General features: G+C 46.3%; 1 pseudogene; it reads right to left on the bottom strand.

The window, feature by feature from the left end:
- Positions 1-12324: 12324 nt before the first annotated feature.
- Positions 12325-12442, bottom strand: LOC147698979 (5S ribosomal RNA; annotated as a pseudogene).
- Positions 12443-13076: the final 634 nt, after the last annotated feature.

A 13076-nucleotide genomic window follows, 5' to 3' on the forward strand; every position in this document is an offset into this window, starting at 1 on the left:
CCCCATAACACCATTTCTTTTTCAGGTACTCAGAAGAGACAACTTCTTTTCCGTGAAGCTCTGGCTGGAAGAGTCCTTTTTAGGTCGAGCCTAGAGTCAGTGCGCATACACTGCTCTGCGAGGCATGGTCTATTCTGTCTGTAGCATTTGGCTATGTCACCACCTTTTATAGGTTAATTCCTGTGCCTTTCAAGGTGTCTTTCTTTCGTGTGATTCATTGGTGCCATTTGTCCCTCTTTTTAGTGTGTTTGCTACACCCATTGCGGCTGGCCCTGTTACAAGGGTCATTTGGCTTCAGTGCAGCGCACTTTTTAGGTCTCGCCTAGCCAGCGCGCATGTGCTGCTCCAGGAGGGCCTTTAGCCTTCGGGCTGCTCCTTTTCCCCACACTCTCGATTGTGCTGGGATCCACCTTGTGGTAGCGAGCAGCGGCGCACGTGCTAATTGCAAACATATGGCTTTCGTACAACCGCTGCTCGCTCCCGCAAAGCAGAGGCCAACACAAGCAGAGTGCTTCAATTCCTTAGTTAGGGATCTTGTGCCGTATTGTCCCCACATGCTTCTGCTGTGCACAGCCCTTCACCACCAGCCACCTGCCCCCACTGGCACTTTAACTCTCACTTACACTTGCCAACACGGGCTCTTTCCAGCAATTCTCACACGACCTGCGTGTCAGTTCCCATTCACATCCCTGACAACTCAGCTCCACGCCACAATTTCCCAGGGACTCTGCTGTCATCCACCGGCTCCTTCCAGTTTCAACACCAGGTCCAGCGTGCTCTTTCTGCTCTTTGTGCTCAGTGCTTTGTCTTCACTGACTTAGTGCACTGCAGCTTTGTGCATGAGCACCATTCCTCTGAGCAGCAACCCTCTGATGCTTGACAGGGGTTGGTACTACCGGGATTTCTGTGGTTTGTTTCCAGTCCAGGACACCTTGGAACATGGCCACGGTGTACTGCGCTCTTTTGTTTCTTCATTACTACCATCAAAGCTAGTACTGCACAGCCCGCCCGCCTGTGCAGACAGAGACCAGGTGTGTCTGAGAGGCAGACACCAGCTTACATGAAATGCATGTGAGGCTCTTTTCATGTGAGACCCTTCCTGTTGTGGTCGTTGCATGTGAACCTCTTTCCAAGTCTCACCCAGTGATGGCGGCCATGCTGCTTGTGACTGCTCTGTAGTCCTTGTTGAACAACGTGCCTCCTTGCAGTGGTGGGGACAGGTCACTTCATGTCCACACACCTAGTCCTTTCACTCGCAGTAACACCTTTGTTGTGATCTTTGTTCAGAGAGACTCAGGTGTTTGCACCCCCCACCAAATCTAAACCTCTCTCGACCCTTCGGTAATGCTTGCTTTGGGAGATCATCAATGCACATTGTCAGTTACTTGTGTAGCATTCGTTGCGCAGTGCAATGTGCAGGAAAGTGACACGGAGCCAACACAACCTGTCCTACTTGCAAATTCAAGTTGTTGTCTCAGTAAACAAAGAACAAATACGGGGTTCCCCAAAGATAACACGCACAAGCCTTCCCCGATCCATTGTAGCACCCCACTCCTTTCTTAAAGAGACATGCATCAAAACAGAAACATTTATCAGCTTTGCTGCAAGGAACTCATAGTTAATCGTGCAGTACTTGGCCTTTCTTATGGAAATAGCTCAAATTCTTGTAATGAAACTAAACCATAAGGGGATCCCATGTGCTCATCTTTTTGTGTTCGTAGCATGAGGTTTAAGTATTATGGAGTTGTGAAGGTTCCATCGCATTCTGTTAGATTGTGGCGCCTGTGCAGCAGATGGTAATGCAGATATAGCGCTGTACTGCCTGTACTGCCTCATGCTTATAGGTTGCTAACGTGTCTTTTTTTATTTTAAGAGCCAATTACTTCCATTCTGAAAGTTAATACATTATTTATTTCGCCATGTTAAGCTCTGAATCGATTTCCCTGAGGGCGCCCCTACAGTTTTTTGGCAACTATCTCTCTAGTCTTCTAGTTTGCTTCCCTTGTGGCATTGACTGATTTTGCATCTATTCCATTGTTACCAAATGTTATCCATTGTTATCCACAGCATTAAGTCGCTTTTTTGACCGACTTTTCTGTCGATGCCCCACAAGGGAAACAATCATGTTAATGCAACCATTAAAAGATTTAATGTTTTCGTCCTTACAAGCAGGGGGTGTTTTTATTACCATAATTGACTGTGTTTACCAAAACTATATGTGCTGACACTGACCTTACCGTATCTAGGATCCACTCTAAGCGATAGTGGTTGGTCCAACAACTGTTTTAACAAGTCACGGTGATTCCTTTGTGTCAGCTCCGCATGCATACACCTTTTATACTAGTCTGATACTCTTTTTAATACTACAGTTAGCAATCAAGTCATTCATGTGATATCTGTTTAACACACGTCATCGCTTCCAGTTTGGAAAGTAACAATAGTTTTTATCTAGAAACGTTAGGAATGAATAATTCCCTATATCTCTGAAGTGCCTCCATGTTTAGAAGACAAAGCCCATCGGAATTGCTCCTACTCCACAAAGCAGCATTGTACACTGGCTGCATCACAGTACAAAGCTCATGAAGTAAGTAGATGCTGTAGCACCCAGGATAATGTGCTGCATGACTAAACACTTATAAGGTCTCAAAAGTGAGACCTATTGGCTATGCCAATGCTTGTTTGTAACCCTTGTTTTTGGGCACGGCACAAGCGCTTGTGTTTCGAGTCACTGTTATAAATTCATTTATACATCGCCCAACAATGCGTCCACTACTTAATGTAGTATGTGGGGAGACTGCTCACTTTTCCTTAAGGTAGCACTCCCTAAATATAGTCACCAATAACAATAAATATACAACGTAAAGGACATCATAGTAGAAAGTAAAATAAAATGTGCATTTATCTTTCAAGTTTCTTGTAGAAGTTCATAGCAATACAGACGCACAATCTGTGGTGGAGGTAAAATTGTCACCCAAACAGAAGCGCAATTGCTGTGCATTTAGTTCACAGTAGAAAACAAAGTGTTCCATGGATTGTTAGGTTGTGTCTACGTAGCGCACATGCGCTGCATAGGAAACAGACCTTTAGCCATCAATTCCCTTTGTGAGGCAAAAATGTACATACGTTGCATTGCTTTGAATGCAACGTGTGCATGTTTGGCGAATCCCTTGCGGGAGAGAGCGGCGCCATGTGTTGACGATTTTCGTGCTCGCTCCCGCAAGGGAAAGGCTGTGTGTCCCTGCTGAAGATGTCCATACAGTGACTGTTGCCTTTATGATAATGGGCACCCTGTATAAGTGAAGCAATCCCCATTACTCAGATAGCCTATGGGTTAAAAAAAAACGACAACGTCCCAGCCACAGATCGAAATATTTCCACCCTTTTCGCGCCTTACCCGAGCGCTCTCTTTCTGTCTGCATCCAGGTTGAGGTCTAAAGACTTGAGTGCCACACAATGCAGCCTCACTAAGTCAACAGTCTCGCTGTGCAACAGCGGCTGCGGCTGAGCGTGCTCGCCTGACAAACTTCAAATCTGCCACGCAGCCTGCTCGAGCTGCGGGCCGACCTGCCAATGCGTGAGCCAGTGAGGCAGAGTGAGAAGTCCTCTACTGATTATTTCTCTTGGCAATAGCCATTGGCCATTTGCAAGAGTGACTTCCTCCGTCGTGAGACGGCATGTCACAGTGCATATGAATGCATTTCCCCGGCTGTGAATCATGTTACAGTGTAGCCTTTTTGAGGCAACCATCTATGAGCCTGCCACAAGCAGCGCTTCTGCATTTGGCTAAACTTCACAGTGAATACGCATGAATTGCCGCGGGTGAATTTTATTTATTTAATGTATTTTTGTAGAGCGCTGACTTCACCCGTAGGTGTCAGAGCGCTGTACAATAGAACCAGTTACGCTACAATGGAGAAATGCTACAAAATAGAACGTTACAGCAGGCTTGCCCCCAGTAGGCAGCAGAAGCAGCAGCGCTCCAAGCAGAGGAGCTAGAAATGCACACATTATAGACGGGGGTCCTTACACAGACATTGAATCTACCTCTTGGAAACAGGAGAGGAACTAATTAATGAAAGAATGCATGCTGAAATGAGCTGATATTATGTTATGTTATGTTAACTCCATTTGTAAGCGCACAGCTGCCCCAGCTAAGGGGTGTCCCGGCGCTGCGCCTGGAAAGGAACACAACACGAACAGAACAACAGAAGGAGGCAAAAAATAGAAGAAAGTTAGCAACTGTTTGGGAAAATATAAGTTTTTACAGCTTTCCTAAATGTCAGAAGGTCATCAAGGGCACTAACATGGGCAGGAAGAGAGTTCCAAAGTTTAGGGGCAAGCACTCTAAAAGAGCGACCGCCGGACCTACTTCTCAAAAAGCGAGGGACTACAGCTAAATTTTGTCCACAGGATCTCAACTGACGGGAAGGAACGTAAGGGAGAATGAGATGCTCTAGTATCTGAGGAGAAGCAAGTTTTAGTATCTTAAAAGAAAGGCATAAGGTCTTAAATTCTATCCTCTGAAGCATAGGCAGCCAGTGGAGCTTGACAATAGTACTTCTAGCAGAGCAGAATCTGGGGAGACCGACTAAAGCCCTAGCTGCAGCGTTCTGGACGCGCTGCAATCTCGTAATTTCGGCCTGATTGGCTCCAAGCAACAGCGAGCTTGCATTACTGTTAGTTTCTGGGCCATCTCCCTACCGCTGGCTAAACATAGTCTTATTACATTTCCAAATGGAGAGTTCTTTTAGGAAGCAAGATTAACAAGCATTGGTATAGCCAATAGGTCTCGCCTTTTGGACCGTATAAGTGTTTAGTTATCAAGCACAATATCCTTGGTGCAACAACTTCAAGTGTTTATTTACTTATTTATAACATTTATAGAGCGCACCGTTACCAACCGGTGTCCTGGCACTGAATGAAAGCTCCTCTAGCCTGGCCTAAACTTACTGCACGAAAAGCCATGTTTTAAAATTTTTGCGGAAGGTCATTAAATCTGTGATCTGTCTAAGAGCCAAAGGCAAAGCATTCCAAGTCCTCACAGCCCCCAAGATAAAGCTTCTGCCACCCCATCGAGCTTTCCTTATCCGAGGGGTGTCGATCAGCCCCAGATTGGCTGACCTAAGATGTCTACCCGGCCGGTACCATTGAAAGTACTGTGTTAGAAACGCAGGGCCAAGCCCTCAAAGGGCCTTGAAAACTATGCAAAAGGCTTTAAAGGAGATCTGTTTCTGCACTGAGAGCCAGTGCAGCTTCACCAATTCCTGGGAGACGGGGGCAAACTTTGGTACGCCTGTGATAAGACGAGCTGCTGCGTTTTGCAAGGCCTGTCGTTTGTTAAGGAGCCCACGTTGGGCATTAAGCAAAAGGCTATTGAAGTAATCAAGGCGAGATAAGACCAAGGCCATCACCTCTGTTTTCCTGCACACGTCGGGTAAAAAAGGAAGAATCTTCTGGATTATTTTCAGTGTAAAATGAATGGCTGACGACAATGCATTAACTTGGGGCCAAAAGGTAAGTTCATCATCAATCAGAACCCCCAGGTTCTTGACCTTGGTGACTGGAACGGGGGGTACACCCAACCCTTCCGGCCACCAGTTCGGTCTCCAAAAATTGTCACTGGAGCCGAAAAGTAGAACTTTGGTTTTAGCTGAGTTCAGCTTTAAACAGTTCCTAGCCATCCAGTCACTGACTGCTGACATGCACTCTTTAAATTTACTGGCTATGCCTTCCTCTCTACCTGGTAGCAGTGAGACCACAATCTGCGTATCATCCGCATATGATGTAAGCTCGAACCCATAGGATCGAATGACTGTGGCCAGTGAGGAGACATAAACATTGAAAAGGGTGGGACTTAGGGAGGATCCCTGGGGAACCCCGCAGGGAAGCACGAATGGTTTAGACTCGAACTCCCCCAGTGCAACCACCTGGATCCTATTGGTAAGAAAGGCTTTCAGGATCTTAAGAGCCTTCCCATGTATCCCGCAGGCCTCCAAACGGTCCACCAAGATCGTATGATGGACCGTATCGAAGGCCACTGACAAATCCAGCAGGATCAAGGCTGCTCTCCCCCCATGTCCATCACTTTTCGGATCTCCTCAGATGATTTGATTAGGGCAGATTCGGTACTATGACCTGCTCTAAAACCATGTTGCAATGGATCGAGGGCTTGTGTGGTCCCTAAGAATGCACAAAGCTGACTATTCATGGTTCTCTCAATTAGTTTGCCTGCATGGCTAAACACTTATAAGGTCCCAAAGGCGAGACCTATTGGCTATGCAAATGCTTGTTGTTTAATGGTAATTATAATGTTTGGGGAGAGGATGTAGCTGTATGGCTAGAGCGGTCGACCTCAGAGCTGAGCAACCGGGGAACGCTCAACATCCTGTGCATACCACCTAACCCCTCCTGTGCTCATGACAAGCTCAGCTCGTCATGAGCCACAGCGCTCCGGTGCTCATGACGAGCTGAGCTCGTCATGACTGCGCCCGTTAAATGGAATGCTCGCATGCAGGGCTGATTCCCCTGCTGTGCTGAGCGTTCCATTGGAACGGGCGTGGTCATGACGAGCTCAGCTCATCATGAGCACCGGAGCGCCGTGGCTCATGACGAGCTGAGCTCGTCATGAGCACCAGGGCGCTGTGCGCGCCCACCCCACAGCACAGCGGGGAATCCAGCCAGCAGCGAAGGGGTTAATCTCCCTTTGCTTAACAAAAAAAAATAATAATGTGTCCATCTGTAACGAAACTGGTGCACATGCAAAGTGCTCCGATACCTGATATCTTCGGGTCAAGTGTCATAATAGGTATTTGGAAAGAGCTTCCCACTGCTGAAAACATGTTTATTGCCCAGTGAAGGGCCGTTATTTAGTTTAGGATGAACTAAGGAGAGGGAGGAGCTAGAGAGATGCATAAGCCACTTTATCAAGTGAAATCACACAATTTACAAATGGCAGATTACTGTATTTATTGTTTGCATAATATAAAGTCAAAAAAGTAAAGTTATCCATATTTTAGGCATTCTTTGTAAAAGAATGCATTGTTCCATTAGTTTCGAGGCAGCCCAGTTTATAGCATGTGTTTTTTTTTTATTTCCTGATTAACGTTGGGATATTCCAAGATGTCATGCTGGCGGGGGGGTGGTGGGGTGGTGGGGGGAGAAAAATAATTTCTTTTTATTTTCATTGATCACATACCATTTATGAAAAGACGAGGATTTCGCTCTTTTACAAAATCAAAGCATAAGTAACTAAAAGCCTGTTTTATCCATTTCCCTCACTTGTATCATGGAAATAATAGCCCACATCACTCGTCTTGTGCTTTCACTATACATACAGATTCATTTTTACTTGTGAACACAAGCCTTGTTTTTCTCCAATGCAAATGTTTGGACCTTTATGTCAATTCAATTTTCTTTGCCAAATTTTATTTAATGAGAAAGCCAGAACTTAGCGTGGCTTGGCTAAACACTTACACGGCCCCAAAGAAACCTATTGATTATGTCAGTGCTTGTTTTTTTGTTGTTGCATATTTATATATCGCGGACTCGACCCGAAGGTATTGATGCGCTTTACATGAGCACCGTATTTACATTACACATTCAGGCACGGGGAGATTAAATGATTTGCCCAGAATCACAGGATGTGGACGCCTCCCCGAGGCACGAACCCTGGTTTCCAGCACCAAAGTCAGCAGTCTAGCCGACGGGCCACACCCTATCTTTTTAAATCAAGAACAAGCCCCTTATATGCAAATAATGTCCATGCCCCGCCCCTCTCTGCGTATAGAAGAGAGAGTGAGGCGAGGGTCCGAGTACTGCCTGGGTCCAGGGCCCTTGATGTCACCGGCCTGCCTCTCTACCTCAGCAGCCCCCTACTCCCGGGCTGCCTCGGACCGCTGAGAGAGGGGGGGGCCCGGAACCGGGGGCACAATATCAGCAGCAGTATCTAGCAGCAGTATCTTGCAGCAGCTCCACAGCCTTAGCTGGGAGTCCTCTGTCCTGTCTTAGGGCAAAGGTATTCTTCATTTTCTTTCAGTTTTCAAGTTTAACCTTAAGGGCCACGCATATTGTAAACTCCATGCCGGTTTCTTTATAAACAAGCATTTGCAATGCAATAGGGCTCGCATTAGTAAAGTTAGAGGTATTAGTATTGTAAATGACACATTTTTTATTTTTGTTTTTGTTGTGAAATTAATAACTTTGTCATTTACAATGCCAATCGTGTTAACTTTTGCAAACGTGACACCCATAGCATTTGTAATGCAATATGTGTTGTATTTACATGACTTAGATGTATTAATATTAAAAATAACAATGGGTTGTATTTTTTCAATATTTAATACTTAAATAAAAGTTATTGTAATTTATAAAGGCAATAGCTTAAACTTTTGCAAATAACTTTTTGGAAGATTTTGTTTAGTGTATTTTATTGTGATAAATACAAGAACAGAAGTGAAATATTAACTTTTTTTGTGACATTTGTAATAAAGTTTGAAACATTGAAAGAACATATTTGAATCAGTTGTTCTTGAATGGTTGCACAGATTGATGCTGTGGTGGCTCTGAATGATGTTGTGGCGGCGACGAGTGATGCTGTGGCGTTCAGTGATGCTCTGGTAGTGCATAGTGATTTGTGGTGCCCCTGAGTAATGCTGTGGTGATGCGATGGATAGTGAGGGTGATAGATAGATAGATGGAGGGCGAAAGACAGATAGAGGGAGGGTGAAAGACAGATAGAGGGAGGGTGAAAGACAGATAGAGGGAGGGTGAAAGACAGAGGGAGGGTGAAAGACAGAGGGAGGGCGAGAGATAGAGGGAGGGCGAGAGATAGAGGGAGGGCGAGAGATAGAGGGAGGGCGAGAGATAGAGGCAGGGTGAGAGATAGAGGCAGGGCAAGAGGGCGAGGGATGGAGTGTGGGCGAGGGATGGAGTGTGGGCGAGGGATGCTGTGGTGTTGCTGTGGTGTTGCTGTGGTGGTGCTGGGTGGTGCTGAGTGGTGCTGTGGTGGTGCTGTGGTGGTGCTATGGTGGTGCTGAGTGGTGCTGTGGTGGTGCTGAGTGGTGCTGTGTTGGTGCTGAGTGGTGCTGTGGTGATGCTGAGTGATAATGTGGTGGTGCTGAGTGATAATGTGGTGGTGCTGAGTGATATTGTGGTGGTGCTGAGTGATAATGTGGTGGTGCTGAGTGATACTGTGGTGGTGCTGAGTGATACTGTGGTGGTGCTGTGGTGGTGCTGTGGTGGTGCCGAGTGGTGCTGGAGTGGCGCTGAGTGATGCTGGGGTGGCGCTGAGTGATGCTGGGGTGGCGCTGAGTGATGCTGGGGTGGCGCTGAGTGATGCTGGGGTGGCGCTGAGTGATAATGTGGAAGGGAAGGGAAGAAAGAAAGAAGGAAGAAGGAAGAAGGGAGGAAGGAAAGAAAGGAATGAAAGGGAGGGAGGAAAGGAAGGAAGGAATGGAAGAAAGAAAAGGAAGGCAAGAAAGGATGGAAAGGATGGAAGGAAAGAAAGAGAACGAAAGAAAGAAGGAAGAAGGGAGGAAAGAAAGAAAGGAATCAAAGGGAGGGAGGGAGGAAAGGAAGGAAGGAATGGAAGAAAGAAAAGGAAGGCAAGAAAGGATGGAAAGGATGGAAGGAAAGGAAGGAAGGAATGGAAGAAAGAAAAGGAAGGCAAGAATGGATTGAAAGGAAGGAAGGAAAGAAAAGAAGGAAAGAAAAGATAAAAGGAAAGAAAGAAAGGATTCTAATTGCAAGTGTCAACATGAACAGGCTTGTTTTGAAGATGTAGTCCCCAAATTTGAGATTTCACGACAGAGAGGGACTGTGAAGGACGGAGGCGACAGGCTGAGGCCACGGGGACATCAAAGGAAGGGTAGGAGGGGGAAAAAAACGCTTTAGCGAGCGAGAAAAGCCATAAACACCAGGGGGCGGGGAAGCAGATTGCCTCCAAGCTTTCAAGCCTTTGTGAGGCCAAGCGCGTGCCTGGGGAAGGAATGTTGAGTGCTGGCCAGAGGAGAGCAGGACAGGCAAGAAAGAGGACAATGTGGAGCACTGGGCGGGAGAAGAGAAGGGTGTGAGAGAGATCCACGTGGAGAGATCAAAGTGGGGCGCTGCATAGGGATGGGGTGAGGACTCGGAGAAAACAATGTGGAGTAGTGGGTGGGGGAGCATCTAAGGATAGAACGGGGAGGGGGGGGGCAGAGAAGTACCTCAGGAAAACAGCCCAAATAAAATATGCACACTCATGCAGTGTTTTACAAGAAAAGAAAAAAAAGACTTCCCGAAAAGTTTAAGAACAGAAAGAGCCTATCAGAAAGATGGTGAACAGGGTAAGCTTCATAGGAGGGACAAAGACACGCTAATGGACTAAAATAAAGGTAGCAAATACTAACCCAGCAAATATAAAGCAAGCAAATGTGAGTGACAAACCACAAAGCCAATGGTAACCAATGAGATGAATGTATACTACCTAAGCTTTCAGCATGTCCCCAAATAGGGAGGAGGGTTAGGGAAAGGTGCCTCTGTGCTGCTGCCTGCCCTGCTGCGGCCATGATTTATTTATCTCATCCTGGGCAGGAGGTCGCTGGCGCTACAGTAATAAAGCAAACAACATGATGGTTTTTCACTGTAGATCAGTTAAAATAGCGGGTATGGGCAAATTACTCAGGAATGTTGTGATTCACAAAATGGCGAAAAGGTGGTGGTTTCTGGTTATTGCGGACTCCTGCAGGGACTGCAGAACCCATGGGGTTGCACTTTCAGGGGACTGTCTACCATTTGCAGTTCCTTGCTGTTAACACCCCCCTCCTTCAGCGATCTATCTTGCTGAATAAATCCATTGGCAAGACAAGATTAAAACTGTTAGCTTTCTTCCTGTTGTATGCTAGTCACATACGCTGCCAGGGGCGGAAACTCTTATAAAACAAGTTATAACTCAAAGAACTCCCTTTCTTGACTTTATGTGAAGGGCTAAAACTAATGCACATGAGGAACGAACTGGCATGCAGGTGATGGCGGCGCAGGGGGGCACCTCTCCTTGTGAGAGAAAAAGGGGGTTGTTAATTGCTGGATGATAAGCTGGATCACGTGATAGCGGCTTGAAGTCAAATCAAAGTCAGAAGGTTGAAAGAGCGCCTCTGCTGGTGTTGTTTCCCCTCTCTTCACACGCGACGCTGCTGTGCTGCCTGTGGACGCACAGAAGCGAAGGCTGCAGCTGGGTGCTGCGGGGGAGAGGCGGGAGGCGCTGTCACTGGAGAGAGGGGTGAACAGAGAATGGGAGAGTGTGGCAGAGGGAACGTCCGTGAGGGAAGGTTGCAGGCAGGTTACGAGCGGAAAGGGGCAGTGTTACTGTTACCGAGGAGAGTGTGACAGGGGCCAGCGTGGAAAGGGGTGACAGGCGGGAAGGAGAGTGTGCCAAGGACTATTGAACAGAGAGCACCGTGGAGAGATAGTCCAGCAGTGGAGGTGAGAAGTAACTGGTAGTGGTATGTAGTCACATGGCTAAGAAAGTGTAACAGAAGAGGAAGCTTCAGTGGAGTGACAGAGTAAGGAGGTGACAGGAAAAGAGGGGCGGGGAAAGGACGCCGTGAAAACACTGAAACAAAATCAGCTCACAGTCACAGCAACAGTAAATTGCAATTATAACATGAACCAGTCATTATTTTGGCAGTGTTTGGCATTCTAAATGAAATACCTATGGACTTTCACAGGATAAAGTGTCCCAAAGTGTAGACTGAACATATTCATTACAATAAAATTAATCTCTGGGGTGATTAAATGTGTGCAAGGTTAATAAAAAGTAGGATGGCGGTGATTACAATGCCTTTGAATTCCTTGAAAGAGACAGAGTCCGAATACTTTAAAGATAAATTCAATCATCATCTGAAACCTTAGATGTAAAATGCAGAACAGAACGGAAAGCTTAAAGATGTTAATTGGTGTCTACATGGGCTGGGGGGAGGAGAAATGCGAGTCACGGCCTGGCGGCCGGGAAAAGTGAAGTGAATAATTAGGGGAGGAGACATTCCAGAGGCCGGCCGAGCGCACGCTGGTTGAAGCTTCAGATGCATGTGGGAGGGAGGCTGGTGGCTTGTGGACGCGCTTTTCATGTACACTGCCCGAAATCCGATCTGCCCGATGGTTTAGCTCTGAGCTCTGGTTTACTCACTATACTGTCGTCCTATTATTCCTTGCGGAATTAATAGGACGAGCCCTAATAAAAAACAAAAAGAAGAGAGGTGAATACATTTTTTTTAATAGTGCCATTAGTGAGGAGGGTTGTGTGCAATTGTGTGACCGAGGAGCACCCCCTGGTGTCAGCGAGAAGCAAAATGCCTACAGCACCTGGTATTCCCAGGCGGTCTCCCATCCAAGTACTAACCAGGCCGACCCTGCTTTGCTTCCGAGATCGGACAAGAACGGGCGCATTTAGGGTGGTATGGCAGTAGGCATAGGAGGCTGCCGGTTCAGGCCTCTTGGACTTACGCAGCCAGCGTGTCGTCACCAGGCTACCTTTAAGTACATTTTCACATTTCCGTTTAACACCTGCCCTCCATTTCTAACCTCCTGCACATAGCCAAGCACAGCCCTCTCTCACACTTGCTTATTTGACACTTTAGCACAGGCTGGGACGGCCCTTCTTTAGGGGCCGGCACTAGCAGCAGCATACCAGCGGCCTGACGTTTTTTTAAAGTTTAGAATGCTTCATTGAGATAATAAACAATGTAAAACATCAATACAAAGTCATGTAGCGAGAGGATATGAGTAGAAACAAAGCATGATATGGAAAACAATATCAAAAAAATATCCTCATATAAAAAACTGTACTAAGTAAATGCATTTTTAAAAGGCTTTAAGGAAAAGAGAAAGGGAGAAGAAAGAAAAGAGGAGGAGATAGAGGAGAAAGAAAAGTAGAGTCCTTGAAGTAATGCAAACAAAATCAATTTTCAAAAAGATTAGGTACATTTTAGTATGCATCAAGCGGAATCAGTTCGGCACTCTGGAAAGAAAGGTAGTTAGTGACAACCATGATAAATCTCTTTTAATCAACAAAGCAGTAGAGGTAGCATAAGCTCGATCCAATC

Source organism: Lissotriton vulgaris, chromosome 8 (assembly GCF_964263255.1).
Source record: "Lissotriton vulgaris chromosome 8, aLisVul1.2, whole genome shotgun sequence".
Taxonomy (NCBI): domain Eukaryota; kingdom Metazoa; phylum Chordata; class Amphibia; order Caudata; family Salamandridae; genus Lissotriton; species Lissotriton vulgaris.